This window comes from Silene latifolia, chromosome X (assembly GCF_048544455.1).
Source record: "Silene latifolia isolate original U9 population chromosome X, ASM4854445v1, whole genome shotgun sequence".
NCBI lineage: Eukaryota > Viridiplantae > Streptophyta > Magnoliopsida > Caryophyllales > Caryophyllaceae > Silene > Silene latifolia.
This window is the reverse complement of record NC_133537.1, coordinates 196,996,682-197,011,349: the sequence shown is the minus strand read 5'-3', so window position 1 is coordinate 197,011,349 and position 14,668 is coordinate 196,996,682. Positions and strand designations below refer to the sequence as shown.

General features: G+C 35.0%; 1 non-coding gene across 1 annotated transcript; it reads left to right on the top strand.

The window, feature by feature from the left end:
• Positions 1–614: 614 nt before the first annotated feature.
• On the top strand, positions 615–721 carry LOC141626068 (small nucleolar RNA R71). Its single transcript, XR_012535796.1, has one exon. It is a non-coding gene; the product is annotated as a small nucleolar RNA R71 (small nucleolar RNA).
• The last annotated feature ends 13,947 nt before the right edge of the window (positions 722–14,668 follow it).

Here is a 14,668-nt window from a genome sequence, read left to right as displayed (position 1 = left end):
GTCATTTTGTTGATTGTATGGAGTTTGATTTTGATAACCTTGGTTTTGGTTGAAAAAGGGTCTTTGGTTTTTGGTTTCTCATGGGAGGTGGGGTGTATGTTGGTTTAGGGTTTTGAACATTTTGGCTTTTGTATGAGAGATTTGGGTGGAATTTGGTGTTTTCATTGTAATAGTTGGAATAAGGGGTACCACTTTTGTATGCTTGAAAAGTATTCACTTGTTCATTTGTTCTCCTACATTCACTTTGGTCATGTCCCAAAGTTTCACAATTCTCACATATCCCACTTGGGATTGATGGCATTAACATGATGCTTGGTGACTTTGAGGCTTCTTCAAGTTTAGCCATAGCCTTCTCAAACTTCAAGTTGATGGTATAAATATGAGCACTAAGTTGAGCACCCAATTGAGTAATAGAGTCCACTTCATGCTTTCCTCCTCTAGTAGCCTTGCGAGGTCTACTATATTGTGAATTATGGACCGCCATTTCCTCAATCTTATTCCAAGTTTGATTATCGTCAACTTCGGTGAACATACCATTTGATCCCATGTTGAGAATGTTTCTTGAGTCTTCATAAAGACCATTCTAAAATTGTTGTACCAAGAACCACTCGCTAAGTCCATGATGAGGACATGAGCGACAAATTCCTTTGAATCGCTCCCAAGCTCCATATAAAGATTCTTCATCCCTTTGCTTAAAACCCGTAATTTGAGCTCTTAGCATGTTAGTCTTTTCCGGAGGGTAGAATTTTTTGTAGAAAGCTAGAGCCAACTTCTTCCAAGAGTCAATTCCAAGAGTAGCTTTATCAAGGCTTTTCAACCATTGTTTTGCGGTGCTAATTAGAGAAAAAAAGAAATAAGACCTATTGAATTTGGTCTTGAGTCACTCTGGTTTGTGAAATTGCATCACAATAGTCACAAAAAGTTTCCATATGGGAATGAGGGTCTTCACTAGGCATCCCCCCAAATTGGCTTCTTTCGACTAATTGGATAAATGCGGATTTTGCAATGAAATTTCCGGTTAAGTGTTGTGGTGTGGGAGTACTATTGGGTAGGTTCTCTTCGGTTGGTACGGAATGTGATGAAAATTTAGGCATTGTGGGTTGATTGTGTGATTGATTTTGTGTTGGATTCTCCTCACCTTCTCTTGCAAAAGGATTGATGAACTCAATAGGGTTTGGTTGAATATCTACAACCTCACCAATACCTCTCAAAGTATTCCTAGCAAGTCTTCTATTGGTTGTCAAAGGTCTTTCAATTTCGTGATCAATGGGTAACAAGTTACCTTTTGATCTTCTAGACATGCAAAATATCAAACAACTCGAACACAATTAGAACAAACCTTGAGGAGCTTTACTTCCCCAAGGCAAAGAAAGACACAACTAATAACAATCAAAGAAAATCAAATCAAGTTAACACTGTCCCCGACAACGGCGCCGTTTTTGGTCGGTCCGCTTTGAGCTTAGATTTCGGTTACTTGTCGTTAGGAGCACCTAGACCAAAACAATATTTATAACTTCACAAACAACTCTACTATTAGTAAAGAGGCAAGTAAAGGTCGGATCCCATGGAACGGGTATTGATGTAGGATTTTCGATTGCAAGTAGCGGTGTCTAGGGGTGTCACAATTTGGGTTGAGATAAGAAGATCACTAAACTAAATAACAATTAAAGTAAACAAGCAAGATGAGATGTAAACAATTGATTAAAACCACTAGGGTGTCATGGAGTCATAGGGGATTCATGGGAATTGATCATACAAACAAATTCTCAAATTTTAAGCAAGCAATTATTGTTGTGATAGGATCGAGTTGGTTTATATCTTACAATCCTAGGAAGGTTTGGGTCCCAGAGCCGAATCGATTAGATTTTACAACACCTACAAGTCAACTTAATCCTCCCTACTCAACTATATGCATGGTCTAATGAGACTCGAGTTGGTTTATGTCTTACAAGTCTCATTGAAAAGGTAAAAATTGGGTAAAAAATGCAAGGATTCATAGACTCGCATTTCATCAAACATAACATGTGCATAAGTTGAGATCACAACAAACAAGCAAATAAATTATGAAAACATATTAAATTAAGCATGAATCATCCCCCATGTTGGTTTCCCCTAATTACCCATTAACCCTAGTTAAGGAAACTACTCACTCATTATCAAGTTTAATATGTTAACAAGGTTGTCAATCATATTAACAAAGCAAAACATGATAAATAAATGAAGATGATTAACAATAATTAAAAAGGGATTAAGAGAGTTATACCTAATGATGATTCCAAAATAATAATGCAAAGAATAAAAGAAGTACTTGATGATTGATGGAAGGTTGTCAATCTCCCAATAAACCCAAATAATCTTCAATTACCCAAAATAAAAGATGAACAAAAGAGAAATTAAGGAAATGAGATTTGTATTAATATTTGATTAGAAGTTGATTATAAGATTAAGAAGAGATTAGAATGATATAAACTATACTAAAGATTGATAAGAAGAGCATGATAATCTAATTAGACTAATGGAGCATTTATAGTGGGGATTAGGTACACAAATTAGGGTTACTAAGGGCTTAAATGATGATTAAGTCCTTGAGGAATCGCTCCTCTCAAGAAAAGATGCGGGTCTCCTTTTAGCTAGTCTTCCAAAAATATGCGCATCTTCAATGGAGGGAAGAAGAGGACGTGTCCCTCTGGAGTAGAATCCGAGTGTCCAATAGTCGGGACGGGCGGATTGGAGAGCTGCTGGACGGGCGTCTGGGCGGCTTGGACGAGCGTCCTGGGAGGCTGCTGGACGGGCATCCCGAGTAGTGGGACGAGCGGATCCTGGCTCAGCTTCCTTTTCTTCTTTTCTTCTTCCAACAATCCTCCGAGATTTTGTCGCGGATGCAAGGATCTTCTTCATCATTGCCCATCTACTACATTATGTACAAAGGCCTTCTAGTCTTGTCTTCTCTTTGATGCTTGGTCATTAAATTCAATCAATTTAGCTCTATTTTGCCATGAAAATGCAAGGTTTGCACTCCTCTCCTACCAAGGAAACAAAACCTCAAAGGATATGCAAAACAAAGGACTAAAGATAGTAAATGACCCAAATATGCACTAAAAAGCATTGGAACGAGGCTAATTCGGGGACTAAATATGTTCAAATATTGATCACATCACCCGCCAACCACCCATTGATGATTGGGCAGCATGTTTGGTACGCGGAACGATTTATGACAGTCCGTAAGTTTATCGTCAAGTGATTGTTGGGATTCATTAATCTCAATTGATTACATATTGAATATGTGAATAATTAATTTAATCATAAAATTAATTCAAGATCTTATGCATGCAAAACAAATACAAGAATAAGGAGAAAATTAATTCTTACATTGAGTATTTCGGATCAAAGGGCACTAGCAAGTTCACATTCTTACTAGTTCTTGAGCTTTCCAAAGGTGGAAGAACAAGATTCAAGTGGAGAATCTCTCCCAAGGAATTATACCCAAAGCAACACCCTTAATAATTATAATTAATATGATCTAGTATTAATTAAAATCTAACTTAAACTTGACACAAAAATGGATTTTGTTCTCTTCTTTTTCGGTTAAGAGGAGAGGATTTTATGATTGTTTCTTTCTCTAAAGTATTTCAAAAATGTAGAGAGTTGTGTATATTTTCTAACACTAGAAAATTATGTAGTGTAGAGGTGAATAATTATAGAAGAAACCCTTGGCTTCCTCTAGGTAGAAAACCCGGGTGGGGGGTTGGACTTTTGGGAGCCAATGCATGCAAAAGTTGCTCATCTCAAAAGCTATAGGGTTGCATGGCTATAAACTAGAGTGATTATTGTGTTTTCTATTTAAAATAATCAACACAATTTAAAACCCTAACCCTCCCCATTTTCGGTACACCCAAAATAAAATGAAAGGTCCATTTTATATTTGTCAATTTTGTCATATGTCACATGTTACGTGACATGTTACACTATAGTGTATTTTTAACATATTAAAACTCAACATGTTAATAAAATATGTCACATACAAAATTAACTAGTAATTCTTAATTACTTGTACCAAAATGGTTTATCGAATTATAAATTACAACAACTTGTATTTATAATAAATTATTCAATCTGTTTCAATTGTTTCGTAAACAATAATTTAATCTAAGTAATAAAACGATTCAATTACTTAGACCGTATCTTATTTAATCGAATTACAATAAGATACGTAATTTTACTCACAAAATCATCCGTCAATTTTAAGCAATTTAATTAACTCGTATCGGCATACGATTAATTAAATAATCAATTAAGAGCATTACCCTATAGGTATGACCTTAGGGGATCAACTGATCACCACCGTCGTACGACAGTAATGTCAAACTCTAGTCAGTCAATCATTACCGATATGTGTGGACCAGTTGACTAAGAAGTATTACTTTCCCTCATGTATTCTCAATATGAGATTTAAACATGTGATCTCAATATGATTAACAATGTGATCGCATTATTGTCGGGGACACTCCAACAATCTCCCACTTGTCCTCGACAAGTATGCGTCACCAATTCTCTTGTCCTATTTCTATCTCCTACTCAATGCAAGGTGTCTTTCAGGTCGTACTTTCAAGTGATCATATCGAGAGTGGTTTCCTCGATCTGGAGAACAACTGATTTACCGGAATTATCTACCATAGATACCTTCCGAGCGTGGCCACGCATTTCCAGTTCATTACTCCTCGAGTGGCCCTGAGATGTTATTTCAACACTGATAAGGGGGTGGACAATTCATATCGCACTATTCCCTTCGACTAGCCAGAGCTCATCATAACCCAAAATAAGCCCATTTAACCCCATTTACGAAGGTCGTAGGAACATAAATCAAAGTTACCCTGAAACTGTGCCACCTTGGGTGAACAGTCATTAGTCAAAGAATCGACTCATAAGAATACCATAGTAGCTCTCACCACGACCATGCAATATAAATTTACCAGAACTCTATAAGCGGTCATAAGCCCGACAGAGTGTCCCTTACAGTCTGCCTATGTGATCGACTAGTCATCTCTCATAACAGTATTGCACTTGAACTTGCCATCAATCGCATCACACTCTAGTTACTTCGAGATGTCACCTCATATAAGTAACTAGGGACGAATATTATGTTAATCTAGTTCACTTTAATGGGGTTCAATATTGTCTCAACAATCCCATTTGGATATAACAAAGTACAAGATGAGTTAACGATAAGTCAAACATTAAATGTGATTATCACACATAAGTAGTCAATACCATATTACTACTTTATGTCTTATAATCATAAGTGTAGTCAAGTACTTGCTTAACGCAATAAAAGTTTAGCTAGTGAACATACCATGTGTCCAAATGTTCAAACTTTGTGAATTGCGATTTCCTTCAATTTCATGTTATCCCTTATAGCATGAACTTTTCTAAGTACATGTCTAGACTTCATACTAGACTTAGGTTCTTTAACTTGAAAGAAGATCTTACAGTTATCACATAACTTGTGATGTGGGTTTCGGTGGACAACACTACTTGTAGTTTTAAAGTTCACCACCCAATCACAACGTACTTAGGTTCATTTCGTAGAATCTTGCAATGGATGACAATAAAAAACACTTTTCTAGTCTCTTACTCCTTATGTCAATAATTGCCTAGGATTTTCACAAGTCCAAATGAGTTCGGAAACTTGAGTTTGTGTAACCTCTTAACACACAACTAAGTATCGTTCCATACTCCAGAACAGACTATTAGTTCTCCTTGAGAATTCATGATGGTTCTTTGAGGCTTACCAATGACTCTCATATGGGTTAACTTGTTATCGACTTATCATGCTCCAAGCATTTAATTCATCTAGGACATGTGCATAATGGCATTACATGACTATACAAATGGCTGAAACATTGGTTATCAATTCATGTTAAACAATAGTTCTTAGGTTCGGTAAATAACCATGACTCTATCATGGTAATTCTATATTCCTCGACATGAATAACCTACTTAACTGGTTAATCTCTTAAGATGAAAGATCATTATCAACATAAGGTACCTATCTAAGTGCCAATCCAACATCCCATGTTTTAATAGATCCACATGATGTCCGATATCATCCAGAATTGAAAACCTAAATGCTTCTTTATAAAAGACAGTATATGCTCGTCATTCCCAATGAGTAATATGTTATGCAATTCATGAAGGACGGTTGCTCCTACTAAACTTCATGTCTAAACATGACTGTCACTGACTCCCACTAAATTCCACATGTTTCGTTTTTGACAACTCATTCGAAACATTTTATGAATTGAAATAATAATTGCTATTCAAAGTGTTAGTTAAAACCATATATGTCATTCACATATCCCTTTCAAAATACCATTTTGGAAAGTGGTCTTAATAACTTACTTATTTCATAATGAAGTATAGCAATGATTTAGAGTCTTTAGCATAGTTAACACTTAACTTAGCTTTTGTAGACATTTACATGCCACTCTATGCAACCTTTAATTATAAATATATATTTACCTTGGATTGGTCTTAACAATCCCAAATAAATCCATTTACTTGCATAGATATCATTTTAGTTTCATAAGGATCTTAACTAAAATGTCGAATATTAAAATCTCTAGTTATATCCCTCCATCGATCAAAATCTTACAATCCAAGAACATCTTCTTTTGGTCACCTTACGTAGTTCCCTCAAGAACATCTTCTTTTGGTCTCCTTACGTAGTTCCCTCAAGAATATCTTCTTTTGGTCTCCTCTATACGAAGATTTTGTGGCTAAATTCACTCCTCAAAAGAACATCTTCTTTTGGTCTCCTGTACAAGAAGAGTTTGTGGCAAAATTTACTCCCACTCTATCTTTAGGAAAAATGCCCTTTTTCTTCAAAGATAGCTTTTGAGCCATAAAACAATTTAATAGTGATGGACAAGGAGGAAAAACGTAGCACATATCAACATAATGATAATTTAATCGAGACATATTGAAAGCATACCATAGATTAGACGATTTAAATTTTTTATAGGTGTATCAAATAAGGTTGGCAACGTTCCCTTGTGTGAGTTCAACAACTCAATCATAACTTCATAATTGATCTTTCATTAGTAAGCTGTGACTTTAGTCACAAAGGCATGAGGAGAATCGAATTCATAGCTCATGGACATATAATGACTCAATCATTATAATTGTCTATTTGATCAATTTAGGTTGATAAAATCTTAATGTTTATCGAAGCAAGTAGTGTATGATGACAAATTTTAGAACAAATGATACGATAAGATAAGTGACTTGGGTTGCAAACCAAGTCACCAATATCCAAAATACAACCATTGTTTAAGGAAACAAACAAATTTCCAAGTCGAACGATGAAATTAAAATAGTTCTAAAGTTTTAAAATGCGATATGAAATAAAGACAAAACAAAATAAAGCCAAGCTTCCCTCAAGATCTTCTAGGCTTGCTTCTCTTTGCCCTTGTCCTTGCTAGGATGTCCTAATTACAATAAAAAGGGGTAAATATCACAACTTGTTTCAAAATACAAAAGTTGAGATTGAAACAAAAAGGTAGGGATAGTAATTTACCTACTGGAACAACTTTTCCAGCTTTGATGTCGCCTAGGTACCTAGGACAATTCCTTTTCAAATGCCCAACGCCATTACAATAGTGGCATTTTTCCCCGGACGGGGCACCCTTCTTGGGCTTAGAGGAGGTAGCTTCACAAGGTTTTCCTTTGTTCTTGTAGGGAGTTTGCTTCTTTCCCTTGTGACCACCTTTCTTGAAATTCCCTTTGCTCTTTTGATTAATGTTGAGCATATCCTTGGTGGTGCTAGCATTTAGCCCCATGTCTCTCTCGGCTTGCACAAGCATTTTGTGCAATTCATTAAGGGATACTTTCAAGTTTTGCATATTAAAATTCACCCTGAATTGAACATATGCCTTAACCTTGTTCAACGAATGAAGAATTTGATCAATGATGAGTTCCTCGGGAATCTCTACATTTTTCATTTTTATGGTCTCAACATGCTCCATCAACTTGAGCACATGAGGGCTAAATTTTTTGCCCTCCTTGATGTTTAGATCAAAGAATGCGAAAGCCGCTTCATATTGAATGATCCTCAGAGCTTGTGAAAACATGGTCATAAGCTTCGTGTAGATCTCATAGGCGGTGCTAATCTTTATAGCACTCCTTTGGAGTTCGGCCTCCATTGAGAAGATCAACACATTTTTGATCGCGGACGACTCCGTTTGGTAAGTCTCATAGGCTTGCCTAGCGGCGGGAGTAGACCTAGTGGTATGTGTGGCGGGAGAGGCCTCGGTAAAGTAACGAATCTTATCGTCACCCTCCACGGCCAAGCGAAGTTGTGCATCCCAATCGGTGAAATTTGACCCATTCTTTTCTAATTTACAACGATCCATGAATGATCAGAGACATGAAACATTGGTGAGAGTGTTCGAGCTAGTGGTTGAGTTTGAATTTGGAGTTGCAATTGCAATAGAGAAAACAAATTTGACTACAAAATAAAAGTGAAGGAATTAATAAACATCTATTGTTTTGATAATACTTGTAATCATTTTAAACAAGTTTTAAGCATTTATATAGTGACCTCTACCCAACTATTATAAATGATCCCGAGATCCAAATTCATATTAATTCGGGCACGGTGAGCCAATTCATCCCATATCAATATAACTCGGTGGATTAACACTTTAATCGATTCTACTTCTAGAACTCTCGGTCGATAAAATTACTCTAATATTTATCTTTAGCCCGGAACACATGCGACTACGGTCACGAATACTTCTGTTGAGCTCAATCCAAATTTCGATGTAATAACATTTTACTACCCACTTACCCAACGTAACAAGTTTAGCACCCCGGTAAGCCGAGCCTACTTCCTTATGAAATTGGGATTCATGGTTTCTACTATTTGGTAAGGCTAATTCTCAATTATTTAGTGATAGGTCTTGTCAATTTATCATCTATCACATTTTGAGTGAACTAAAGCGGTGAACTACGATCATTATAATTGACACGGACGATGACTCGATAAAATAAAATGCATGTTTAGTTATGGCGATTTAGCGAGGCATGCAAACAAATAAATAAATGCAAAACATAAAAACATAAAATCCTAGTATGGCCTTCCTAAAAAGAAAAATTAATTAACTATTACAAATTCGGAAACCAACTCCATTGGTCCCTTGAACTTCACTTGGCGCGCATTCCAAGGCAACACCGTCTTGTCGGAACGCCTTTCCAAATGGCATTTTCTTCAAGGATCTCCGGAATTACAAGTAATAATTAAAAATTACATAATTTCCTATTATACATTTGTAATAAAAAATTAAATCTATTAAATTACAAAACGGTGATACGAGATCACAATAATTAAAACCGAATCGATATTCCCATACATTCCGGGTAATACCAATTAAAAACTAAGGCCATACTAAGTAAAATTACATAAATCAAAAATTACATAAATAAAAAATATGACAATCATAAATAAAATACAGCATTAAAATATGTATGAACATGCTTAATTTTATGCCAAATCGCATTTAAAGAGCTAATATCGTATATTTTCTCGGTTTTATGGATTTTAATGATTATTAACTATTAAAATTATGAAACATTTCATAAATCACATTTATGTTCAAGTTAATTACCCTAACCTTTTAGGACTCAAAATTTAGTCTTCACAAAAAATTCAACAAAAATTCAACTTTAATTTCTAATATTGTTCATTTGGACTCAAAATATATATAAAAACTCCAAATTAAATTAAAGTAATTTCAAATAATTTCAAAATTTGAAATTTAAACTCTTGAACATTCTGGAATAATTCCATGACATTCAGAATGTTCAAAACTTAGGTTAAAAATTTCGAAAATCTTTCGAGAAAAACATCGTTGCGGTTTATCGAATTTGACAAATAAAATCATTAAAGCATAAGAAAAATAATTTAATCAACTTTTCACTTTTAGATATGAAAACTGGGATAAATAAGCAACATTGGACATTTTTCTTAAGTCAAGAAATATGTTTTTAGCATTATAGGCTAATTTAAGTCACTATTTATTGAATTTTTACTCAAAAATTCATAAATCATGCAAAAGGAGTTCAATCCATCTAAAATTTTTACACACACTGAGTAATAATGCATGTGACAACATATAAAATTTTCAGGACCTGATTCGAAATTTAACTCATATTAACCTAATAACCCATTTAAATTCAACTTTAACTTATAAAATTCATATTTTATGCAAAATGACTTTATTTTACACGAAATTTAACATGCAACCAGTAGATTGTATTTCTGAAATCATATCCAAAAATCACTGAAAAATTCGAAGTTTAACTATTTTTCGTCCAAAATTGACATTTTTCTCATAAAAATCACATTTTAATTCCAATAATATATATAATGAACAATAAAATCCATAAATCATCCCATATGACCTAAAATCCATTTTGGACCAAAAATTTTTAACATGCAAAATAATTTCGTGATTTATCTTCATAAATCCTAAATAACAAGTTTTATTTGTTAACTAATTAACTCGGAAAAACAAACTCGATTTTGCATGCAACAACCTTGTGCTCTAATACCACTTGTTGGGATTTATTAATCTCATTTGATTACATATTGAATATGTGAATAATTAATTAAATCATAAAATTAATTCTAGATCTTATGCATGTAAAACAAATACAAGAGTAAGGAGAAAATTAATTCTTACATTGAGTATTTCGGATAAAAGGGCACTAGCAAGTTCACTTTCTTACTAGTTCTTGAGCTTTCCAAAGGTGGATGAACAAGATTCAAGTGGAGAATCTCTCCCAAGGAATTATACCCAAAGCAACACCCTTAATAATTATAATTAATATGATCTAGTATTAATTAAAATCTAACTTAAAATTGACACAAAAATGGATTTTGTTCTCTTCTTTTTCGGTTAAGAGGAGAGGATTTTATGAGTGTTTCTTTCTCTAAAGTATTTCACAAATGTAGAGAGTTGGGTATATTTTCTAACACTAGAAAATTATGTAGTGTAGAGGTGAATAATTATAGAAGAAACCCTTGGCTAATTCTAGGTAGAAACACCGGGTGGGGGGTTGGACTTTTGGGAGCCAATGCATGCAAAAGTTGCTCTTCTCAAAAGTTATAGGGTTGCATGGCTATAAACTAGAGTGATCATTGTGTTTTCTATTTAAAATAATCCACACAATTTAAAACCCTAACTCTCCCCATTTTCGGTACACCCAACATAAAATGGAAGGTCCATTTTATATTTGTCAATTGTAAATTTTGTCATATGTCACATGTTACATGACATGTTACACTATAGTGTATTTTTAACATATTAAAAATCAACATATTAATAAAATATGTCACATACAAAATTAACTAGTAATTCTTAATTACTTGTACCAAAATGGTTTATCGAATTATAAATTACAACAACTTGTATTTATAATAAATTATTTAATCTGTTTCAATTGTTTCGTAAACATTAATTTAATCTAAGTAATAAAACGATTCGATTACTTAGACCGTATCTTATTTAATCGAATTACAATAAGATACGTAATTTTACTCACAAAATAATCCGTCAATTTTAAGCAGTTTAATTAACTCGTATCGGCATACGATTAATTAAATAATCAATTAAGAGCATTACCTTATAGGTATGACCTTAAGGGATAAACTGATCACCATCGTCGTACGACAGTAATGTCAAACTCTAGTCAGCCAATCATTACTGATAAGTGTGGACCAGTTGACTAAGGCGTTTTACTTTCCCTCATGTATTCTCAATATGAGATTTAAACATGCGATCTCAATATGATCAACAATGTGATCACATTATTATCGGGGAAACTCCAACAGTGATAGCTCAAATACTTGTGTCTACCCCTTGGTCGTCATCTACGCACCAATACGGTCGTTTTGACAGTAATTAGAGTTCATTTAGAGTCCGGGTTAAAAACCGCTTCATTTTCTAAGAAACGGTTTAAAATGCCGAGTCGGAATGTCCTATAATATTCCGGATATTTATTCCATAAATTAACTTTATAACTTTTGGTCAAATATATCTCATAAATCTTATTTTACGAAATAAGGAAGTAGAGATCCACCGCAATTCCCTAAAAGAAACGCGGAATGCTTTCTTCCGCAGGAGGAAACCTCTGGGGAAATGACGCAGCAGATGCTGCGCCTCTTCGAAGGATCGCAGCCGCTGCTGCGCCTCTTCCCCAGCTCGTTTCTGCCTGTTTTCAGATTTTTCCGTGATTTCTTTCCAAAGTTTGAGTCATTCCAAAACGCTTTATATTTTTTAGTATAAATAGGGACCTTCGTTCCACATATTTTTCACGCGAGTGTCTGCCCTTCTCTTCTCCCTTTGCATTCTAAGACCGTGCTCTAAGCTTTCAACACCTACATGCTTGATCAATCGACCACGTAAGCTCGGATCATTCTGAGTTCCAGTCACGTTGCATGACCCACCAATTTGACCACTACACATCAATCAACTTAATCTAAATCCTCTAACGAGGGCACTTTCTACATACATTCGAGTCGAGCAATCACTAAACGTTAACTTAGTTAATCTCGTTTCGTCAAGCATGTAAGTCTGAGGGTGTAAATCCCATCTTTTTATTGTATTTTATTTTTGTACTAATTATTGTAAGATTCACGTCAAAAGTATGTTTAAAGCCGACTTCTAAAACCTTATTATTAAACCGTTTTTTCGGATTAGCAGTAACCAGACGTCGAGAAGAAACGCAGCAACAGCTGCGCCTCTTCCAGGGGTTGCCGCTGTTTCTGCTCTTCTTCTTCTTCCTCAGTTTTTCTGTTGATTTCGTTCTTTTGTTTTACTTTTCTTATTTTCTTTTCTTTTTCTTCGTACATAAATAAATTTTAATATACATTCTTAATAATTGTCACGTTTTATTCCGGCTTAAATCCCTTATTATCAATATTTGTGGGTTTTCGTCATTAAATCAAACCCGAATTTTAGAGACTCGATTCATTCATATCAAGTTTCTGGAATTCGTCCTTTGAACATGTATTTGTCGTTTATTTTCATTTTATCACGTCTTTCAAGCACCGTTTCCGTCTTCGTATATAAACCTAATTAGTTTTAACTCATTTTTAATACGTTTTTAACCCGTTTTAATCCGTGTTTATCGCTTTCATGAGGATTTCATGTGTAATTAACATGTTAAATCACTTTCACTCGAGTCAAATATCGATAATCAATCATTAAACACATCAACGAATGCTAACTACCCGCAGTTCTGACTTCACAGCCAGAGCTCACCTCAGGAACACACGCAGTGATACCTGCGCGTCTTCCAAGGGACGCAGCAATGTTGTGCCTGTTCCGGGATGAATTTTGTCTCAGAATTTCCGTTCTTGCTTTGACTTAATCCTTTAATTACGTAATTAATTGACTATTAGCCGTAATATCACCCCTAATCTATCCATATTTTCCAACCTTGTTTATTTTTCTTTATTTTCCTCAAATCGTCCGTCTTAAATATATTTTTGACGTAAATCAATTAAATCATTGTAATTCATTGTAATTTTTATTATCTCTATTTATTTATTTATTTATTTATTATGGATGATATATTTTCACATGTAATTAATTCTAAACCCTAACTCGACAATAATAAGTGCTAATTATTTGTTCACCGTCTTAGTTAATATTCACATGCTAGGATTAATCTTTGGATGTTGCATTGCATGCATATAATCGATAGCATATCAAGTACGAACGATTTCCCTAATTATTAGTAGAGGCCGCTATCGAGGCGGGCGGAATTAGCTGTTCAGTAAAAGGACTTTCTAATACGTACCCTCACTCCTTACTCCAGATCTCTGTGAACATCCGTGTTCATTGGCATCCACGAGAGTCATTCTAAACATAGACTGCTAAGGGCATCGAGTTCTTAGTGTTCATGTCACTACTTTGTGTCTTGACATGACACGAGGTATTCGAACGGTTCCAATTTCCCATAAAAGTTGGTGGCGACTCCACAAATGCAAACGCTTGTCCCAAGCGCCCCCGTGGCCCCCGTGTCCACATACTCATTCACATGTCATTGGAAACAACTACTACATGCAAGAAACTTAATACTAGTCATGCATTCATGTAAGCACACCACTTTTCATATAGCGTTCCCTCAATAATCGTAACCACCCACGTAGTGACCAACCGAGATAATAGGCACTAGTTTTGATATGAGGGTGCCCACTCATCCAAAACCGATCTCCTATTGTACTCATGTCGGGTTCATTTTATTAGACACAACTAGGTTCATTTTGGTTCATTGGTTTAGGTTCCAAACTCAAAGCACTGATACCACTTTGTAACACCCTCTTCTTTCCCGGCCAAGGTAATGGGAGGATGTTACCATCTTGGTTGCCCGAAGAGGTGAAATCGGAGTCGTAATTAAGAAACAACTTAAATAAATAAAGTATTTAGTAAATTACATAACCATGAATGAATAAATAAGAGAATACAACTCATGACCACTATACTATTCAAGCCAACTATGCTCGACTCGGATGTCGTTAACGCTCGTCCCGTCTTCCGCGTGCTAACAAAGTTAACCTGTACATAACCTGCTCCTCATATGATCAGAAATATCATATGGA